General features: G+C 55.2%; 1 long non-coding RNA gene across 1 annotated transcript in view; it reads left to right on the top strand.

The window, feature by feature from the left end:
• The first annotated feature begins 1,728 nt into the window (after positions 1 to 1,728).
• Positions 1,729 to 19,167, top strand: part of LOC116567940 — a 31,493-nt gene continuing 14,054 nt past the window's right edge. The window contains exons 1-2 of the long non-coding RNA XR_004276441.1: positions 1,729 to 1,955; positions 2,000 to 2,619. This is a non-coding gene — a long non-coding RNA (uncharacterized LOC116567940). The remainder of the gene's footprint in view (positions 1,956 to 1,999; positions 2,620 to 19,167) is intronic.

Raw genomic sequence — 19,167 nt, 5'->3', positions numbered from 1 at the left:
GGGAGAGAAGAAAGGGAGCCTCACTGATCTCTTCAGGAAAATCCTAGAAGGTCTGAGAGCGCCAGTGAGGCAGGAAACTGTGGGCTGGGTGGGTCTGGCCTCCTGCCCCAAGGGGCCACTGAGGCCTGGCCCTGCCTGGGCTGACACCTTCCACGGCTCCCCCTTCGCCCCATCCGAGCATCAGCCTAGTCAGCTGTCGGCGCGGGTCCTCCCGTCCTCCGTCCAGAAAGTGAGCTGTTCCTTGAAACCTCACAGCCTGTGATTAGATCTATGGCAGCTTTCTAAGCGGCTCAGTGGTTCCCATGGCAACCCAACTGGTACCCAACTGGCAGTGGGCCACCTGGAGCAGAGGGAGGGAGGAGGGAGACAGGTGTGGGGCGCTGCCTGAGGCAGGGAGAGGAAGAGGGAGCTCCAGACAGGATGGAGACCGCAGGAGAGGCCTGGGAAGAGGGAAGGGCCCAAGTCACAGGGCCCTGGGGGGTGAGTGGGGGTGAGCTGGGGAGGCCGCGGGACCCAGGAGTGGTCAGACGGCGTGGGGGGAAGCCGAGGGAGGTGGGGGCGATGAGAAGGTAGGACTTGAAGGGATCTGGGAAGGGGTTGGGGGAGGGGGCCTGGGTGAGATGGACAGAAAGCCAGGGGGATGACAGAAGACAGAGAGCCTGAATGGGCTGAGGAAAAAGCAGGAAACCAGAATACTGCACGTTGGGGAAGCTAAGGCAGAAAATGGCCCCCGATTGGCCGGCACCGGCACATACCTTACATAAGGAAGGAAAGAGAGGGACACAGCCACTGCCCACCAGGTCCCTCTGTCTCTGACCTCAGCCCCTCTCCCAGCTTGGGGCCTAGGGCCTTGCAGCATCCACAGAGGAGAGATCTGCTTGACCTCTGAAAGGAAAAGGGGCCTCATCAAAAAGCCCCCTCATGGCTTCAGGGCCCAGGTGTGGGACGAGGGTGACGTGGAGCTCGGACTCAGGCAAAAGCGCCCCTGGCCTAACAAGGCCCTGGGCCTTCAGCACGCGGGGCTGCCCGAGGACTGCCGGCGGGAGACAGCCACCACGCAGGCCAGGAGAGGAGGCCCGGCGGCGCTCTGTGGCCGTGAGACAGCCCAGAAGAGGTGCCAGGCTGAGGTCAGAAATTCAGGAACTGCCCCAACTCTCGGCCCGGTCGTGGGCTCACTTCAGTGGCCACTTTACAAAATGTCTGGGTTAGAGAAAGCACTTGGCGGGAGTCCTTCACACATAAGCGACAGGAGCCCAGCTCACAGCAGTTAAAGGCAAAACTAAATGTATTTGCCCATGACATCGAGAGCACAGTAAATTCAAGCGTGGACCAGGCAACATCCCCGAAGGACTCCCCTCCCCTTTCTTCTTCTTTTTCCTCTCAGGCAAGCTCTTCCCTGAGGAGGAGCCTGGTCACAGCAGCCGCCACAGGCTAACTTCCTCTCTCAACAGAGACTTCCTGACGGCGCCCCCAAAAGCTCTCAGGGCGGTACTGGGTCCCATGCCTGTCCCTGAGTAATGGCAGGGTGGCAATGAGCCCTCCAGCCACTGGTCACATGCCAGGGATGGCTCTAGACACTTGGTATTTTATATATATATATATATATATATATATATAAAATGATTTTATTTATTTATTTGACAGAGGGAGACAAAGCGAGAGAGGGAACACAAGCACGGGAGTGAGAGAGGGAGAAGCAGGCTTCCTGCTGAGCAGGGAGCCCAATGCGGGGCTCGATCCCAGAACCCTCGGATCATGCCCTGAGCCAAAGGCAGATGCTTAACGACTAAGCCACATAGGCACCCCCACTTCATACGTATAAACCCCTTCGTCCTCAGAAATGCCAGGACTGCTCTTACTGCCGTTCCGCAGACGAGATGGATCTACCGAAAGTTCTGTAGCTGGTCCGTGGCTCATGATGGCGGAGCTGGACCTCCAGCCCCCACCCAGGTGGTGTGGCTTCAACGTCCCGACCCTCACAGGCACAGGGTCCCCAGAGGGCTTGGGAAAGCAGATACCTGAGAGCCCGGAGGTGTGGGCTGGGTCCACGAATGGGCGCTGCCGCCTGCAGACCACGCTTCCAGGAACACAGAAGTGCCGTCACCTGAGCCCCTTGGCTCAGCCACTTGAACCAATCATGGTGGCTCTGATTTGCCACACGTGGGTCCCATGGCCAATCCTCGTGTTTGGGAGACAGAGGGAACCAGACCTAAGCCATGGAGACCCAAAATGGGAGGAGAGCCTCAAGGATAAACACAGTTTCTGTAATCACATGACGTTTGGACAACTTGGTACCCCCCCGTGCCTCAGTTTCTTCATCTGTGATTTGGGGACAATAGCACCTGCCTCGCTGCATTGTTGTGAGGACAAAATTAGTGAGACCAGTTAAGCACTTCAGCTCGTGCCTGGAACAACAAGCACCTGATGAGAATTAGATACCCACTTTGTGCATGTTACAGCATGAATACAACATTTATGTTGACGCTTGTGACAAGGGCACAAGAGCCCCCAGCCCCACGTCTGCAAATACACGTGAGGATGCAAACATGGACGGAAGCCACACCACCACTTGGAGCGCACAGGCACATGGGACATCTGGAGGATGTTCACACAAGACACGTATGTGAACACAGATGGACACAGGCTCCAAGCCCTTTGCACACACGGTAAGTTAGCGCCCCCCCCCCCCCCGTGGATCCTCTCTGTGCCCACTGCTGTGGGATGCTGCCCCGAGTAAGCTCCCCTTGAGGGGTCTCAGAGAGAGGAGGCAGCTCAAGGACAAGGCCACATCACAGCGAGGAGCCAGACATTTCAATCCATCGAAGTTAGATTTGTGACCATCTCCAACAATGACGAGCATTGTGACCTCAAGCGAGTTGCTTAATCTCTCTGAACCTGTTTCCACCTTCATAAAATAGCATGATCTATACCTACTTTCCAGTACTGTAGTGAGAATGAAGTGTGTGGGCTACAGAAAGGGCTCAGTGAGAGCTGCCTGTGCACACTGCTTTATCACAAAAAGCATCTCTTGACTCTGCATGGGCCTCCAGGCGTGGGGAGAATCCGTGCAAATGTGGACTAAGAGCCAGGCCCGGGTCAACCTACGATGTTGCCGCAGAACCAAGTCCTCCCTCCCGCCACCATGGAGGTGGGAGCAGCCACAGCGCCAACTTACTCTACCCTCCCAGAGCTGCGGCGTGCCCAGCAGGGCTGACAGCTGTTGACAGTGTCCCCTGCAGTTCAGAGCCTCCCCCTGCAGCTCCAAGTGGCAGGGCAGTGTTTAGAAATTACAACAATCTGTAATTTGTATTCAGTGATTTGTATAAACGTATAGGATCCATATTAGCTCTGGGCAGACACAATCTGCATTGCAGAATGGCCTTCTCTGTGGGCAGGCAGCAAGGAGCCCGGCTTGGGAGGTCTGCCTGAAGTCCCCCTGTGACAGCCTCACAGTCAAGGACAAGAGGGATTAGGGCCAAGACAGCATCCAAACTACCTCTCCAGAACTCTCCTGCCTAGCCCTCTCACTACGCCCCCCCCCCGCCGGCAGTCAAGTCAAGTGGTTAGGAACTTGGGCATGGGAACCAAGCAGTCCTGGATTCAAATCCTGACCTCTCGCCCTCTCCCCATGCAGCCTTGGGTGAGGCACAGCAGCTTCAGGGGTCTCAGGTCCTCTTCTGGAAAGCAGAGCAAATAAAAGAGCCTACCCACTATGGCGGAGACGTCAGAGACTCCTTATAGGCTGGTACTTAACAAGTGCTCAATAAACAGCACTTGGGATTTTCCACCACTCTGCATTCCTCGTTAGGTGCTGCCCTATCTTCGCCTTATTTTTCCCCCCAGAAACACCACTGAGCCTAGGCTCCAAGTCAACCATCATCCACTGGCCCCTACAAGCACGACCCAGCACAGACTCTAGAAACAAAACAGTGGCAGCACCTACCCTATAAGACAAACGACTCACCTCTGTCTTTTAAACCCTCTGATCGTTAAACTGAGATCCATGATGATGGGGCATCTATCCTGTCTATGGTTGTGCCCCCAGCTCCTAGGACAGTGGCTGACTCACAGGAGGCACTCAACAAATATTTGTTGACTAATGAGTACATTTGTCTGCTCACTCATCCTGTAAACATTATTGGCATCTACTGTGTCTCAGATGCTGAGCATGGACAGAAATCAAACACAACGTATGGGGAGAGGGGAACATGGCAGCAAAGAGAAAGTATAAGGTGACAGTTCCTCCAAGAGGCCTGACCACTCTCACAGGCCCAGTCTTGGCTTTGACCCTGAAGAGATACTTGTGGTCTCTACTCCAAGACAGGTGCTTTTGAAAGTCAACCCTACCCAGATTATTTGTCCATTCAAAAAGTGTTTGTTCCCCAGTCCTGAACCCAACAGAGATGCCAGAAAGCCTAACTAGCTGCTCTCCCTTTTAAGAACATTCAAGAACAGCCAATTCAGATCATTCCATCTGCTGTCCTATACTCTAGAGTTAGTATAAACTGGTCAGTAAGTACATACCCCAGGTGTTTTGCTCATGAGAGTCTCTATATCCCATCTGCTTCCCATCTCTCTCTAAAACTGGCATGAGGCTGTGGAGAGGTCTCCTCCTGAAATGCTTAGGTCCCACTTACTCCAGAATCTGCAGACTATCCCTGCTTAAGCCTTAATTAGCTTTTAGCATGCACTTGGGCTATTCATGCAAATTAACCTCCCCTCCTTGACAGCTGTCACAAAAGTTGGTTTTCAGTCTAAAGTCCTAAGCTGGCATTCAACAGCAATGAAAAATCTGGCTCCAACACTGGATGGTTGGATGGATGGATGGATGGATGGATGGATGGATGCATGAATGAATGGAGAGATGGTGGATAGATGGATGGGTTGGTGAGTGGATGGACAGGTGGGTGGGTAAGTGGAGGAACGGGTGTGTGGGTATATGGATACATGGGTAGATGGGTATACGGATGAATGGATGAAATTCCAACACTCTCCTCACCTCTGATGGGCCCATGTCTCTGGTCCTAAAAACCTGAAATATCTGGCCCCAACCCTGGATAGGTAGGAGAATGGATGGGCCAATGAGTGTATGAACTGTTGATTCCCTGAGCTCCTCTACTCTCTCAGTTGGCCTACCTCTCTAAGCATGTACACCTATGCACTACTGCCTTGAGGGTTTCCTACAAGCCACTTACCCAAAGCCCCTGGGGAATAACCCTCCAATGTTTCTTCATCAATGAGGAGCCTCCAGTCAGCAGCATCTAGTGAAATAAGTGAGATAATACAGATAAACACTCATTCATCCAATCCACAAATAATTATTGAGCACCTACTATGTACTAGGTACTCAGGCATAGAATAATAAACCAACCTCTTACTCACTCCAGGCACCTGACCAGGGCCAGCAGAAGAAACAAAAGACCTACATGTTCTCACACAGAAGTTTGGATTTACACATTTATACAAAATGTTCAACCCCTTGCCTCCCTCCCCCATCCCACTTACACCTCCCCCAATCCAACCCCAGTGAGAGTCCCTCCACCCAGAGATGTTGGATGGACCTACAGGAAGAGTCAGGTCAGAATCACAAGGTGAGGTTGATTCCCACCAGGTTCAGTTTGGCTCCATTCTGCAAACATCCTCTGAAAGCCTTTCTGTGCCCAGTTCTGTGGGATAGAAGAAGGGCTCCTGCCCATGGGCCCTCACAGAACAATGGCAGGGCAGTGAGAAAGTCTCAGCTACAACTAGAGACAGTGATCCAGGAGGGGCTCCTCTGGGGCAGGGGCTGTGTTTGAGTCATGGCCAGGTCCTCACACCCAGCACACTGTGGTACATGGTTGGTGTTCAATACAGATTTGAAGAATGAATGAACCTACAGTTCTCTCCTTTGAATTTTACCAGACCCACCCTAAAAAAAGCCAACATGGGAATTTTTATTCCAACTTCAGAGATGCCAGTTACGTTTCTCCAGAAAGGACAAGGATGAGAAGGGGAGTGGAAATGAGATCAGAGTGAGGGTAGATTTTCTCTGGACTGGCTCCTTTGCACTGGATCCTCAGGAAGGAAGACCCCCCACAAGGTCTACAAGTCCAGAGTAATGATGATGCATGTCCAGAGTGAGCAAGCAAGTCCGAGACCTTGACTTCTGAATCTGCAAATCTTCACCCAGCTTCCTGGCATCTTTGCTTGTGCCCAATTTTGTTTTCTTAAATTTTGAGTAAATCTCTCAGTGGTAAATGCAGCTGTTTCTCTGCTCTGGGCCAGGGGAACTCAAAAAAGAGCTGAAAATTAATACCTTCTGCAGGGAGCACTAGCAGCAGGAAGCAAATGTGGAAAACCCTGAGGGCAAGTGCATTGGAAGCCCCAAGCAGCTTGGTGTTGCTAAAAGAGCTGACCAAAGTTGAACCAGACTCTTCTGCTTACTAGCTGTGGATGATCCTGGCAAGTTGTTTTGCTTCTCTGAGCCTCAGTTTATCTCTCTGTAAAATGGGGATCATTGTAGCAACCCATGTGGTGCACGTGAAGATCCTCCATGGAAGGGAAGAGATTTTTGCTTGTGTTTCTATTTCAGGGTGGAAATTAAATGGAATGATGAAAGGAAGGCACTTAGCCCAATTCTTGGCACATGGCTGGCACTTCCTACTTGCAGAATCTCTAGTACAGGGGCAGGTATCTGGGCAAGAAGAGAGATCTGAAGAATGATGATAAAGATGGTGATGGTGATGACAATGGTGATGAGTACGATGGTGGCAGTGGTGGTAATGATGTTGGAATGAAGGTGATGATGATGTTGGGGTCAAAGTGATGGTGATGTTGGTTGTAACGATGGAGGTGGTGATGATGATGATATGATGATAGCAAGAAGAGAGAAGAGATCTGTAGTACCTACCTTATTACAGATTACGTTCTGCTCTAGAACTTTCCTGGACACTATCATACTGAATCCTCAATTGAACCATACTGTTTGCCCATTTCACAGATGAAAAACCAGAAGCTTAGAAAGGTTCAGTGACTCACCCCGGACCATACATTGCAATTCCAGGTCTGTCCAATGCTGGGACATTAGCTCTCAACCTGAGCCATCCTTAGTGAATGGGAGGCAGACAAAGTTATTCCAGAACCCAAGGCGTGGCCTCTACGCAGAAAGAACTTTTTCTGATCTTCCATTCTCTGTAGCTTCCTGATCTGCTCTTGATTCATCCGCTCAGCCTTGCGGCTGGGGACACCGGAGTGGCTCACACAGTTCTTTCCCGCACTCTCCCAGGGACCTTCACGTGGTGTGAGTTGGGGAGAGCATTGCCTGAACAGTTAACCACAAAACTAGGTGACGAGAACCACTCTCAGGGCCATGGGAGCATCCAGAGGGACTGTCGTTTCTCCAGGGACAGGCATGGAAAGCTTCAACAGAAGTGCCTTTGGGCCGGTTTCAAGGGAGGAACCGAAGTGTGAGGATAGAGTGAGTGTCTGAGGGAGCGAAGGCATGAGGGAGGAATAGAAAACGTATCCAGAGAACCATGTGGCCAGAGTCGAGGGACCCTGGAGAGGAGGGAAGGCGGCAGCTTATGAAAGGGAAAGGGCCCTGAATGCCACCTGAGGCGATTTTTATTTTCCCTGGAGATGGGGAGAGCCATGAAGATTCCAGCTGGGGAGCGGGAAGATCAGGTTTGTGTCTTCCGAAGACCAGTGCTGGCAGCAGTGGTGTGGAGAGGGGGTTAGGCAGGGGTGGGCAAGAAGGCATCTGGAGAGAGGCCTGGACAGAGGGGAGAGAAGAGGGCTGAAAAACGCTGGCTTGTATGTACCCCCAGCCCTCTCTGCAATGCTCTTCCTCCCACTATTTGTCTTTCCTTCAGCAACCTGACCCCCCCCCCTCCTGGGGCAGGGGGACCTCTGAGACTGGCTTAGTACCTGAGTTCTGAAGACAGACCCAGGTTCTGCCACGTAGCAGCTGAGTGACCTTGGACATGCCACGTAACCATTCTGACCCTCCAACTTCCTCATCCGAAAACTGGGTCGTCACAAGGTTGAGTAGAATAACATATGAAAATGATCAGTCTAGCACTTGGTAAACGCTCATGATTGTCCCCTACTTGATAAAGGAAGAAGCCGCGGTCCAGAAACGTGCCGTGACAAAGTTATGCAGCCCGAGAGCCTCAAGCCAGAGGCAGAGGCTGTCTTCCCGGTCTCTGTGCCTCAGTTTTACCCCATTTCTCCTGTAAATGGCCTTCCCTCAATTTCCTGCTCCGTACAATGGGATCAGGGACCTCCCTGGTGCCATTAGTCAGGGCAAGAAAAGTGGCCGATGAACCAAGAATCAGAAGGGAGAGGGTAGGGGGGGAGCCAGTGGGGCCCTGGGGCTCGGGCAGGTTCTCCCTTCCTCCCCACTCAATATCCTCTGCTGTCCTCTGGCCTTGATCATGAAACCCTGCCCTGATTCCTTCAACACGGCATCAGTGGGCACAGGAGGGGTCCCTTCCCCCACCTTCCTACAGGGCAGATAAAGCTCCCCTACCCAGGAGCAGAGCCTCCATGAAATACGGAATCCAAACTTGGTCTTGCTTCTGGATCAAGCACTCCGGGTTCGAGTTCAGACTCTGCCTCTAAATCACAGTGTGACCTGGACCTTTTCCTTCTGGGGACCTCAGCTTCCCCATCTCAGAGGGACTGGGCTGGACTCTCAGCTTTGTAAGGACCCTCTCGGCCACACCCTGCAGCCCATCCCTCCTCTCCTGCTCTCCACGGCTCATCCTTCCAGGCCTCGGACCTGGCCCCTTGCTCCCATGGGCTTTGCTCAGGCTGCCTGGGGCTCCCGGGCTCCAAGGGGCACAGACCCCAGCCAGCGCTGAGCCTCTCTCTGACAGGGAACAGCCCCCACTTACCAGCAGGGTACCTCCCGATGCCAGTGATGCCCCCCAGCCCTCTCACTGAGAGTCCGCAGTGCCCAAAGGAAACCACACCCCCAGCCCCATCTCGATTGACTTCGGAGGCTGGCCAGAGCCGGGGTTTAAAAATACAAGTGCCCGCGCACCCTCCGTGCTGACCGCCCACGCAGCCTGCGCTTGCCCACTTCACAGATGCCGCCGTGGCCACCGTGGGTGGCACAAAGGGAACAAAGAGGGGTGGGGAGTCCAGAGAGGCCCGGGGGTGGCTAGTGAGGGGGACGGACATTCCTCAGAGCCTAGACCACAGAACGGGGCTGTTTACGCCATCTGGCCCTACCCAGCTCTCTGGTGTCCCAAGAGAAGCAGTCCCGCTCGGTGCAGACTCACAGGGTCATGGGCTCGAACGTCTCACGTACCCGCAGTTAACTCCCGGTGTGGCCACTGACTGGCTGTGTGAGCTGGGGTAGGTCCCTTGTCCCCTCGGAGCCTCAGCCCCATCTGTAAAACAGAGGTAATAAAAGTGCGTACATACTTCACGGGTCTCTCGGGAGAGCTAACCAGGCCCAGGCCTGGCCGAGCAACGGTAGCTCTCTTCATTGTGACTGTTGCATCTGTGTTGTGGCCGCTCTCTGCAAGGACTCAGTCAGGGGGCCAAGGAGAGAGAAGGGACAGAACGCCCAGCTTCCACTCTCTTGCCCACCTCCGGAACACCCCAAAAGTCCAGGCACGTCTGGCACCGGGGGGTGGCTGAGAGTAGAGTGCCCCTCCCTAGAGACACACAGGCAAGTCAGGGCCCGGAGAGAGACGGCCCCCGCGGACAACCACGGGAACATTGGACCCTGGAAATCTGGGCCTTGCCCCCAAGGTGAGAGGGACTTAGCACCCTTGGAACTGTGAGGGCCCCTGGAGCTTCCCCAAGCCACTTCTCAGCGTTCCAGAAAAGGAAACTGAGGCCTGGAGAGGGGAAAGGATCTGTCCAGTTCATGACAGAGTGGGAATCCAACCCAGGCTTCCCGGAGCCCTGACGGGTGCTGCCCCCCTCCACACCATGGCCTTGCCCTCCCCTCCCCTGCCAGGTCCCAGCGGGAGGTCTCAGCCCCAGGCAGGCAGCTGAGCAGCTGTGGGAGCAGGAGCCTGGTCCCGCACCCCCCTGCCGCACCCTTCCCCCCCAGACTTCAGCTGGGGGTTCAGGAGCAAGGGCTGAGAGCACTGCTCCTTCCCCAATCCCACCAGGGCCTGCTACACCCTTACATAACCTGTTCCGAGTTATACAATCTGCAGCCGCTTCATTCCAGAATGGGAGCTCCAGGAGCGGGTTCTAGCGTGGGGAGAGGCTGAGCGCCTCCGTGTGAAAATCGGGTCATTACCAGCACTCAGGCTCCAGCGCCAGCTGATGGCCTTCCCTCCACGGCCTGGGGCCTGCCAACCTCCTCCCGGCCCCGGAGAGTGGGAAGGCCCAGGGAGGACCCAAGCCCCATACCCAGGCTCAGTGCAGAGGGCAGTCCCTGGCAGTGGGGGTGTGGGGCTGGGTACCAACCCAGGGCTGCATCCTGCTGCTCCAGCCTCCACGCAGGCTCTTGCCCCCAGACTCCACAGCCCCAGGCAAGCATATCAGCCTGAAGAACTCCCCGGAGGGAAACCTAAGGCGGACACTTTGAGGGGCCATGAGCTCTAGGATCTCAGGTCTGCGTTTGCGTTGGATTATCTCCGTCATCAGCCAAATTACCACACATCAATTCACTTCTCTGCATCTTGGTTTCCTTATCTGAGAAACGGGACTAAAAGAAATTGGCCTCCTTGGTTACCGTTCATATTAAACAACGTCCCGACTCACATAATGCCTGGCACGAAATAAATGCCCATTTGGCAGACGAAAAAACTGAGACCCAGACAGGTGACATCTCACCTGGGAGCAGCAGAGCTATGCACAAGCGAGCGAGCCCCTGCGTGCCAGGCACACGCTCTGCCGAGATTGGGCTACTCCCCGAAACAGCTCTGTGGGGTCGGTCCCCTTGTTCCTCCGATCTGACAGAGGAAGAACCCAGGCTTACAGGAGACAAGGCACCCATTTGGTGGCAGACCCAGGACTCAAACATGGACGTGGAGCTCCAGAGCACAGCGGTCGACAGCAGGTGAGCAAGACAGCAGCCGGGAGTGATGACCCCCAGGGCTGTTCTCTCCTTCAGAAACACGGTCACCCTCCCCATTCCCTGTCTCTGCCACTGCCGTGCTGCCCGTGACCTTGGCCAAGCCAGCTGACCTCTCTGGGCTCTCATGGCCCCTCTGAAGCAAGCCCCATCCCTGGGCTAACCATTACCGGGGTTATGGTGAGGACACATTAAGACAACGAGTTAGAAACTGCTTTTCAGCAGAGAGAGCCGGCACAGCTGCGCAGCTCAACACTTCCCCAGCCTCCCGCTCCCTCCGGCTCAGCAGGAACTAGCTAATGGACTGACACCAGGGGCCTCTCAGCATCTCTGGCTGTTCAAACAAACACCTCTCCCCTCTACTGCCCCCGCTCCGGGCTGCCCTTCGATACAGGCGAAGCCCCCGGTCTGTTCTCTGGCCTCTCTTGCGCGCTGGGGCGGACCAGGCTGTACACGTGAGTCGCCCCCTTTCTGCCTTTCTCTCAAAGAGCATTCCTTGTCTCGTGCTTCTCGGGGCACCCTCACACTGAATCCTCGCCACGGGCCTCTGGGAAGCTGGGATTCATCCCCCTCCTCGCGCAGAGGAGGATGCTAAGGCCCAGAGAGGTGAAGTCACGTGCGGGGGTCCCACAGCCGTCCACCTCCGCGGAGTCGGGATTCAAATCTGTGCACCCCGGCTGCAAGGTTCAAACTCCTAACCAGAGATTTAAGCCAGCCCAGCTGCCAAGGCCACAGGATGCCCATTTCTCAGGTTAGAAAGATTAGGGCACTTGCCCAAGAAACCCAAAACGAGAGCCAGTACAGTCTCAGCATCTACTTCTCTCCGGCCGCTCTGTGTCTTGACCAGGAGGCACAGGTGGGAGCCATGCAGTCAGCGCTCAGTCAGCCAGGCCGGGTAGACGCCAGGGGTGTTGACCAAAGTACAAGTAGAGAGCCCTGGCAGACTGCCTACGTCACAGGGCGAAGGACTGCCTGAGCTGGGCCTGGGCCTACTCATGCTCCTCTCTGGGCCTCAGGCTCCCCAAGGGTAGAAGAAGCACCAGACCCCGGATGGGCGGGGTACACCCCGCAAAGCCCCTCTAACTACAGGAGGCTCTGTCCTGAGCAGAAGTCCCCACACCTGGCCACTCACCAGAAGCCCCGGGGGGACTTGTCACACCCCGAAACACCGGCCACACCCCAGAGTCTGATTGAGTAGGGATGGGCAGGGGCCTGGGAACCTGTATTCTTTATATCCACCATGATTCCCTCCCATGCCCCGCACCCCTCACTGCCACTCCAACTCCTGTCCTCAGCCAACTCTGAGAATCCCAGGCTGGGACAATTTTCCCAAAGCCAGGGGGACCCTAGTCCCCTGCCTGTGCTCAGAGTTCCCACCTGGGGGTGAGGTGATCCTTAGGGGTCCGTGGGGGTCTGCAGTAGGTCAGAGATGGTGTCGAGGAGGTCTCTAATGTTGGTCTCTAACAGCTCAGAATCAGGACCTGGTAGAATTCTAGATGTTCCGGGGTTGGGCCAGGACCTTGACCTGTCCCCATCTTCTTATCTAGTTCTTTGGTTAGCAACTACTAATGAGCAGCTCCCATGTGTCAGGCACTGTTTTGGGTGCCAGGGGTGTAAGCAGTGAATAAAACAATGTCCGTCCCCTTGGGACACTTCCGTGCTGCCAGGGAAGACAGTCATAAAGCAGCCGAGATTGGGCAGCCCCTCTGCAGGTTCCAACAGCATCCAGCATCCACGACCCCTTACCTCTGACCCTCATCATGAGCTAGAAGCTCAGCCCCCATTTTACGGATGAGTCGCTGAGGCCCAAAAGCCATTTTGATAGCCTGTCTCCTTACTCCAGGCAAGCAACCCTCCCAGCCAACCCTGTGTGCGGCTGCCTCTGAGCAGAACTTTCCCTGTTGCCACGGCAACCCCCCTGGGGAGGCCTGTCCTACTTTGCATCCCTGGCGCTGAGCTAGCGGCCTCACCCCACCCCCCCTAAGACAGAGAGGTGGGTTTATCCCACACAAGGGAACAACTGGTCCCACCGGGCAAGGACCAGACTCCCTCACTCAGACATCCAATCACAGCCAAGCCACATCAAGGAGGCACCAGGGACCAAGCCAGGCCCTGGGACAGAAGAGGTCATGGTCACGGTCCCTGCCTTTAGAGAGCTCCCTACCCTCCCAGGGGTGGTGACAATTGCCACAGCCCCAGGGACAGCGTAGCCGAATGCCAGGTGCAGTTCCTGCCCTTCCCATGTATGACCCAAATAATCTTCCCATGAACTCTTGCAGCAGGGGTCACCATTCTCCCTTCACAGATGAGGACGCTGAGGCTCAGAAAGGCTAACAAACTTGCCTGAGGTCACACCGCGGAGAAGCAACAGGGCCCGAAGTAGGACTCGGGGAGATCCCAAGCCACACCGCAGGTGCTCAACATTGCGGGGGCGGGGGGAACCCCATCAGACTGGTCCAGGAGGGTCACAGCATCTGTCCTCAAGAGTCATCTCCACAAGAGGAGAGGAGGGTGGGAACAGGAGCACGGTGGGGCCCTAAGAACTGCACGACTGTGGGGGGAAGGGGGAAGAGCCAGGACCGCAGGAGCAGCTTGGTGGGGCTCAGCTGGGACTTGGGACCTGGGAGACCTGAGAAAAGAAAGCACAGCGGAATGTGGTCTGCCCAGAGAGCCCCGCTCAGGAGCCACAGCGCACCGGCCCCCTGAAGACAATGCAGTACCCCTGGCAGCTCCCAAGGGGGCAGCCTGGAGCAGGCATGCACAACTCACCAGGAGCCCACCTTCACACTCTAGGGAAGGAAAGAAAGGCCCAGGCAAAGGTCTGACTTCATTCCTCAGCACCTTGTATTAACACGTTAGTGCAGTAGTTCCAGGCACAGACCGCAGAGCAGACAGCCTGGGCCCACAGCCCATCCCTCCTACGTCCTAGCTATGGGAACTTGGACAAGGGATGGAAACTCCCTGAGCCTCAGTTTCCACATCTGTGAAATGGGGATAATAATACAGACCTACATATGTGTGTGTTGGAAGGGCTCAGTGAGTCTACACCCCCTCCCCCCTCATTCACGGCACCTGGCACCTAGCGTGTTCACTGTCAGCTGTTGTGATTATCTCTAGCACACGGACACAAAACAGGTCTACATTTTTACACAGACAGGGGCATGAGGGTGTGCAGGCCTGTGCACACTGTGTACCGGTGTGCCGGTGCATGTGTACATCTACCCCTTTAGGTAGACCTGAAGGGACACCCACCAGGCGTGTGAAAGATAGCCGAGCACAAAGGCTCGGGTCGCAGACAACAACTGCATGCCTGCAGGGAGGCATGCCCATGCGAGGTCCAGCATGGCCCATCCCCTTGTGAACACCTGCCTTCTCGTGTGCACCCCCAGGGCCTGCACGGACAGCAGGCACACGCAGTTGCACAGTGGAGGTTGATATGTATTACATAGATGGGTTTTGAGTTTTTCTCCTGGAACCACTGTGATGCGAACAAATCTTAGCTCTGGAAATCACAGATGGATTGGGGGGTGAGGGAAACAGGTGCTCAGGGCATAAGCCTCCTCCCACAGGTCCCCCCCGCCCCCCGCCACCCAGAGTGTTAAAGCCACCATCAGGGAAGAGAACCTGGTGAAGATGAAAATGAGGAGCCCAGAGTGGGGGAGCCAAGCCACCAAGTGCTTCTGTTTTCCCAGCCAGGAGACTGTCCCCGAGGAAGCCACATCCTCTTGGGAAATCCTCAAACACCAGACCCCCCCCCCCCACCTCAACCAATCAGGAAGCCCGTCTTCCAGGAAGAAAAGAATTCTACCCATCCCTACCACTGCCTTGGATCTTACTCGGAGAGAAGAGAGTTAAAAGAAAAGCTTGCCTAGCAAGACCCCTCTTGGGAAATTGCCCTGAAGTGAAGCCTCCCCACCTCCTGGGGTGTGAGGAATAGGGGAGGGGGGATATCTGTGCCTCAAGCAACTGATAATTAGTCAAGCCTACAAGCCCAAGCAGCACAGAGGGAAACAGATCCTGAAATGAGGAAGACTTCTGTTTATTCAGCACTTTATTCAAAGGCATCAGCTTATAGAACTGCATTGCACACTTCTGCAGTTCAGAGAGGTTCAGCGACCTGCTCCAGGCCACACAGTATTTCATCTGTAAAGCTAAGACTTGACCCCCTGTCTGACTCCACATCCCGTGGCATTTTCTTTGCATCACGGCACTGCCCAAATGTAATAATGTCATCTATTGACGGCACAATGAGCAATCAAATAATGTGGGGTCCGTTCCCCAGGAGCGATGTAGGACAAAATCAAAAAGCAGAAAATGGAGGCTCATCTGTGCTGTTCCTACTCCAAAGGTCATGGGAGAAAGGAGGGCTCCGATGGCCTTGGTGGCAAGGAAATTCTTTGTGGAGGATGGGGGGAGTTTTTCGTGGACGAGGAGGAGTAGGGTTTGGATAAATTGTGAGTTACAGTGGCATTCCAGACAGGGGGACATGATGAGCAAAAAGGCAGAAACTAGGAGCTTAGGGTGTTGGCACTGCGGGGTGGAGGCAGAGATAGACATGTGTTGATCTCGATGGGAGAACATCTGCTTGGTTGAGGGGGAGATGGATGGCGGGGGGGGGGGGGGGGGCGGGGGGGGGGGGGGGGGGGGGGGAAAGGGTAGGGACCAGGTGACCCAACCATGAGCTTTCCGTCTTGTTCATCCCATGATGGTACAGGGCATTCAGCAGGTACTTAATATCTTTCTGAGTGGCTGAAGGGATGGATGCAGGATGGATGGAGGGAGGGATGGACGGACGGACGGATGAATGAATTATATGAGGTAGAGGTAAGTATGACAGCAACAGCTCTGGGCTGGGAACTGGAAGCCTGAAATTCAGGTCCCTTTCCTGCCACCATCTGAAGGAATGTCTCTGGGCCTCAGTTTCCCCATCTGTAGAGCCCAGGTGATTCTCAAAGGTCTTCCACACATGACAGTCTGTGATTCTGGAGACAAAAGCAGAGTTCAGGGTGGGGGTGAGGGGCGCTGGCTGCAGGGGCTGAGCCCGACAGCCCCGGGGAGGGGAGACAGGGTTCAGCCAGCCTCTGCTCCTTCCTGCTGTCACCTCCCCTCCCTAGACCCCAGTTTCAGCAGATGCATTCCAGGATTTTAGGACCCTGTGAGACTTCGTCTGAGGGTGAGGAGAACGAGGAGTGAGGAACCCAGCCCCAGCCCTCTCTTACCCCACTTAGGAGGTTAAAGCAACTTGGGAAAAAGCACGTATTCTGGGCTCCTGGAATCACCCTTCATTTTCCTGGCAGATAAATGGGGCAAAACAGAAGATACTGATGCATTTAAATGGATCAAGGCAGGCGGAAGTTTATAGGATTTGAATACACTTTTTGGCTGCCTTTGAATATTCATTTGCCCAAGGGAGTGTTGGGCAGCCAGATCCATGGGCCCTAGTGGGAGGTTATCTGAGGTTGGGGGGAAGGGGGGCACACAGGAAGGGCTGGCAGGAATCCCTGCTCATCAGGCTCTTGGGAGCTAACTGCGCTTCTCCACCAGCTAAAATGTCACAGGCTCAGAGTAAATTCTAGGAGTTGATACACCCCACAGTTGCTGTCGTCATAGCAACCACCTCCCTGCAACCATGTGTCCCCGCAGATCGCAGCAGATAAGACAGGTCTAGCAGGTGAATAATGAGGAACTTGCCCAGGACGCCAGTGGGCCCCCCAGGACTCAGAAATCTGCCTTGGAATTCCGGAATACACTGTAGGCTTCTCAACCATCCCTGAGATTCTGAACTGGAGCCCAGAGTTCCAGAACAAGCCTAGAATTCCAAAATCTGTCCTCAAATTCCAGAATACTTTTCCCACGGCCCAGAACACATTCTAGCTATCCAAAGAATCCCCCTCATTTCTGGCAGTCAGGGCACACTCTGCAGGCAGCTCCACCAAACTCTAAAACACACCCCTAGACAGACATACATTTCCATTCTCATCTCCCTCTTGAGTCAGTTCTTCCCAGGGGCAGGTTTTCTGTCTGAACCTCAAGGACTATGGAGCACTCAGGTCTCGTGCTGGAGAAAGAGGGTCCGGGGATGAGCCTAGGGTTTGAGAAAATTGACCTTGTCCTCATACCCAGGAAGCGCACCCTGCCCCAGACGTGTGGGCACCTGCCAGCCAGGCCTCAGGGTCAAGGGCAGCTCCCCCAGCCCGGTGCTCGCAGCACTTTCCACGGTGTACTCTGTTCTCCACAGTGGGCATGAATCGATGCGAAGTCACCCCTACTCTCACTAAGGCCCCTGGGTGACCATCAGCACATTAACCCTGGCCCTTCCAGGAGGAACCAAGCTGGAGGGTGGCCCAGGCAGCCTGAGATGGGGGGCAGCTGAGTTATGAAGCCTTTCCCTCCTGGCCTGGGGTGGGGGTGGGGAGGGTGAGAGAGGTTGGGGGGTGGGTGAGAGGAGTCCACAAGCCAGCCCTCCCCCCCCACCTGCCAACACTGTCTCCCAGAGCGATGGGTAAACCAGAGCATCCTCTCTGCAAGCTGCTGGAAGCTCCTGTCTATTTCAGTCTGTTCCCTCTTCCTCTCCAACCACACTGTTCACTGCCGCTGGTCATCTCCATCCTCAGTTCCCCTTCCCTGAACCCACCCCTCACTCCGCCCCTCCTCCACAGCCCAGGCCCTACAGGCTCTCAGCCTTCCCTTCTCCCTGCCTCCCAGCCTCCACGTCTCCCCTGTCCGTTCTGCTGCTCTCTCCCAAGGGCCTGACCATCCTACCATCCTGCTCAGAGCCCAAAGCGCCACCCGCACACCTCACATCGGCTGGGCCCCCTGAGGCCTGGACACACCCCGCATCTGCATCTCCGCATCTCCCATTTACAGTCCTATTATGACCTCTGCCAAGCCGGCTGGCTCGCTATTGTTAGAGAAGGCCCAGGCCGAGCTCCCAGGCCTCTGCTTCTCTTCTCTTTTCCCTCCTCAAAAGCTCTTTGCACCTTTCTAAACCTCCAAACTGGTTTAAGGGCCCCTCCTTGGAGGTGACTGGAGATGCTCCCCATGGTTCTCTAAAGCCGCAGCCCTGCTTGGCAGTGGGGCAGACAGAGCTGGCTGTGGACTGTCAGAGCTGCAAGGGGCCGTAGAGATAAACAAGTCCAAGTGGTTTTCAAGCTGGGTTCCGTGGCATCCGACTCGGGGGTGGGGGGGAGCTTCAAAGACTGTGGGAGGAGGGAGGTCACAAAGGGTGGTCGAGGGCAGAACGTCATTAACCAAGCGGGTCAGAGAAGGTGCTCGGAGGAAGTGACATCCAAGCTGACTCTTGAATGGACAAGGGCCACGTATGTACAGATCATTCTAGGAGCAGGATATTCACGCAAAAAGAAAAGCCAGTGTAAAGGTCCTGAGGCAGAAACAAGCCCGCCATCTTAAAAAAGAGAAAAAGTTCAGGGCAATAGTGACCAAGAGCCAGAGCCATCCGAGGTGAGACCTCCATAGCCCATTCCATTTGGGGAAAGTGGGTTTCACTGCTCAAAAAAAACATCGAACCCACTGACCTCGTGTCATCCTGCTGCTTCATAGGAGAAAAACTAAGGCCCAGCATGTCCAGGCATTGTCCAGCAGAGAACTGGTGGCCAGGCTGAGGCCAACACTCAGGTCGCAGGACACTGCCCCAGGCACCATCTGTCACCCATGGTGGGCAGCATGGACCTCCCTGGGCTCCGCCTCTCCCTTGAGCCTGCTCGGGGTCCCCGCCCCACGCCACAGGTGAGAAGCATGAATGAGGTAACATCTCCCAGGCTGGGGAGCTCCGGGGAGCAAGCAGCCGGCCAAATAAAGGCTTTATTGGATTTGTTAAACATGCGTCCTGTGGCCAAGGGCCTCCTGGCACAGACAGCCTCACAGAGGAAACACCAGGCGAGCAGACGATGAAATTAAAAGGCTTTTCATTTCCAGAGTGGAGGCTGACAGACGCACATGGAGAACATGCCTCTCCCCAGCTTCTCCTCAGCCTCTTCCCCGGGCCCCCTCGCCCCTGCCTGTAGAGCAGGTGCCTGGGCATAGGGCTCCCCATCCCCCTCCTCAGGGCCGCCCACACCTTGCCCAGGGGTCAGAGACCTGGAAGGGACTCTGGTGAAGGAAGGACCCATGGGAAGTGTCTG

This window comes from Mustela erminea, chromosome 10, assembly GCF_009829155.1.
Source record: "Mustela erminea isolate mMusErm1 chromosome 10, mMusErm1.Pri, whole genome shotgun sequence".
Lineage (NCBI taxonomy): Eukaryota > Metazoa > Chordata > Mammalia > Carnivora > Mustelidae > Mustela > Mustela erminea.
Note: the sequence above shows the minus strand (reverse complement) of the source record. Positions and strands in the feature narration are given on the sequence as shown.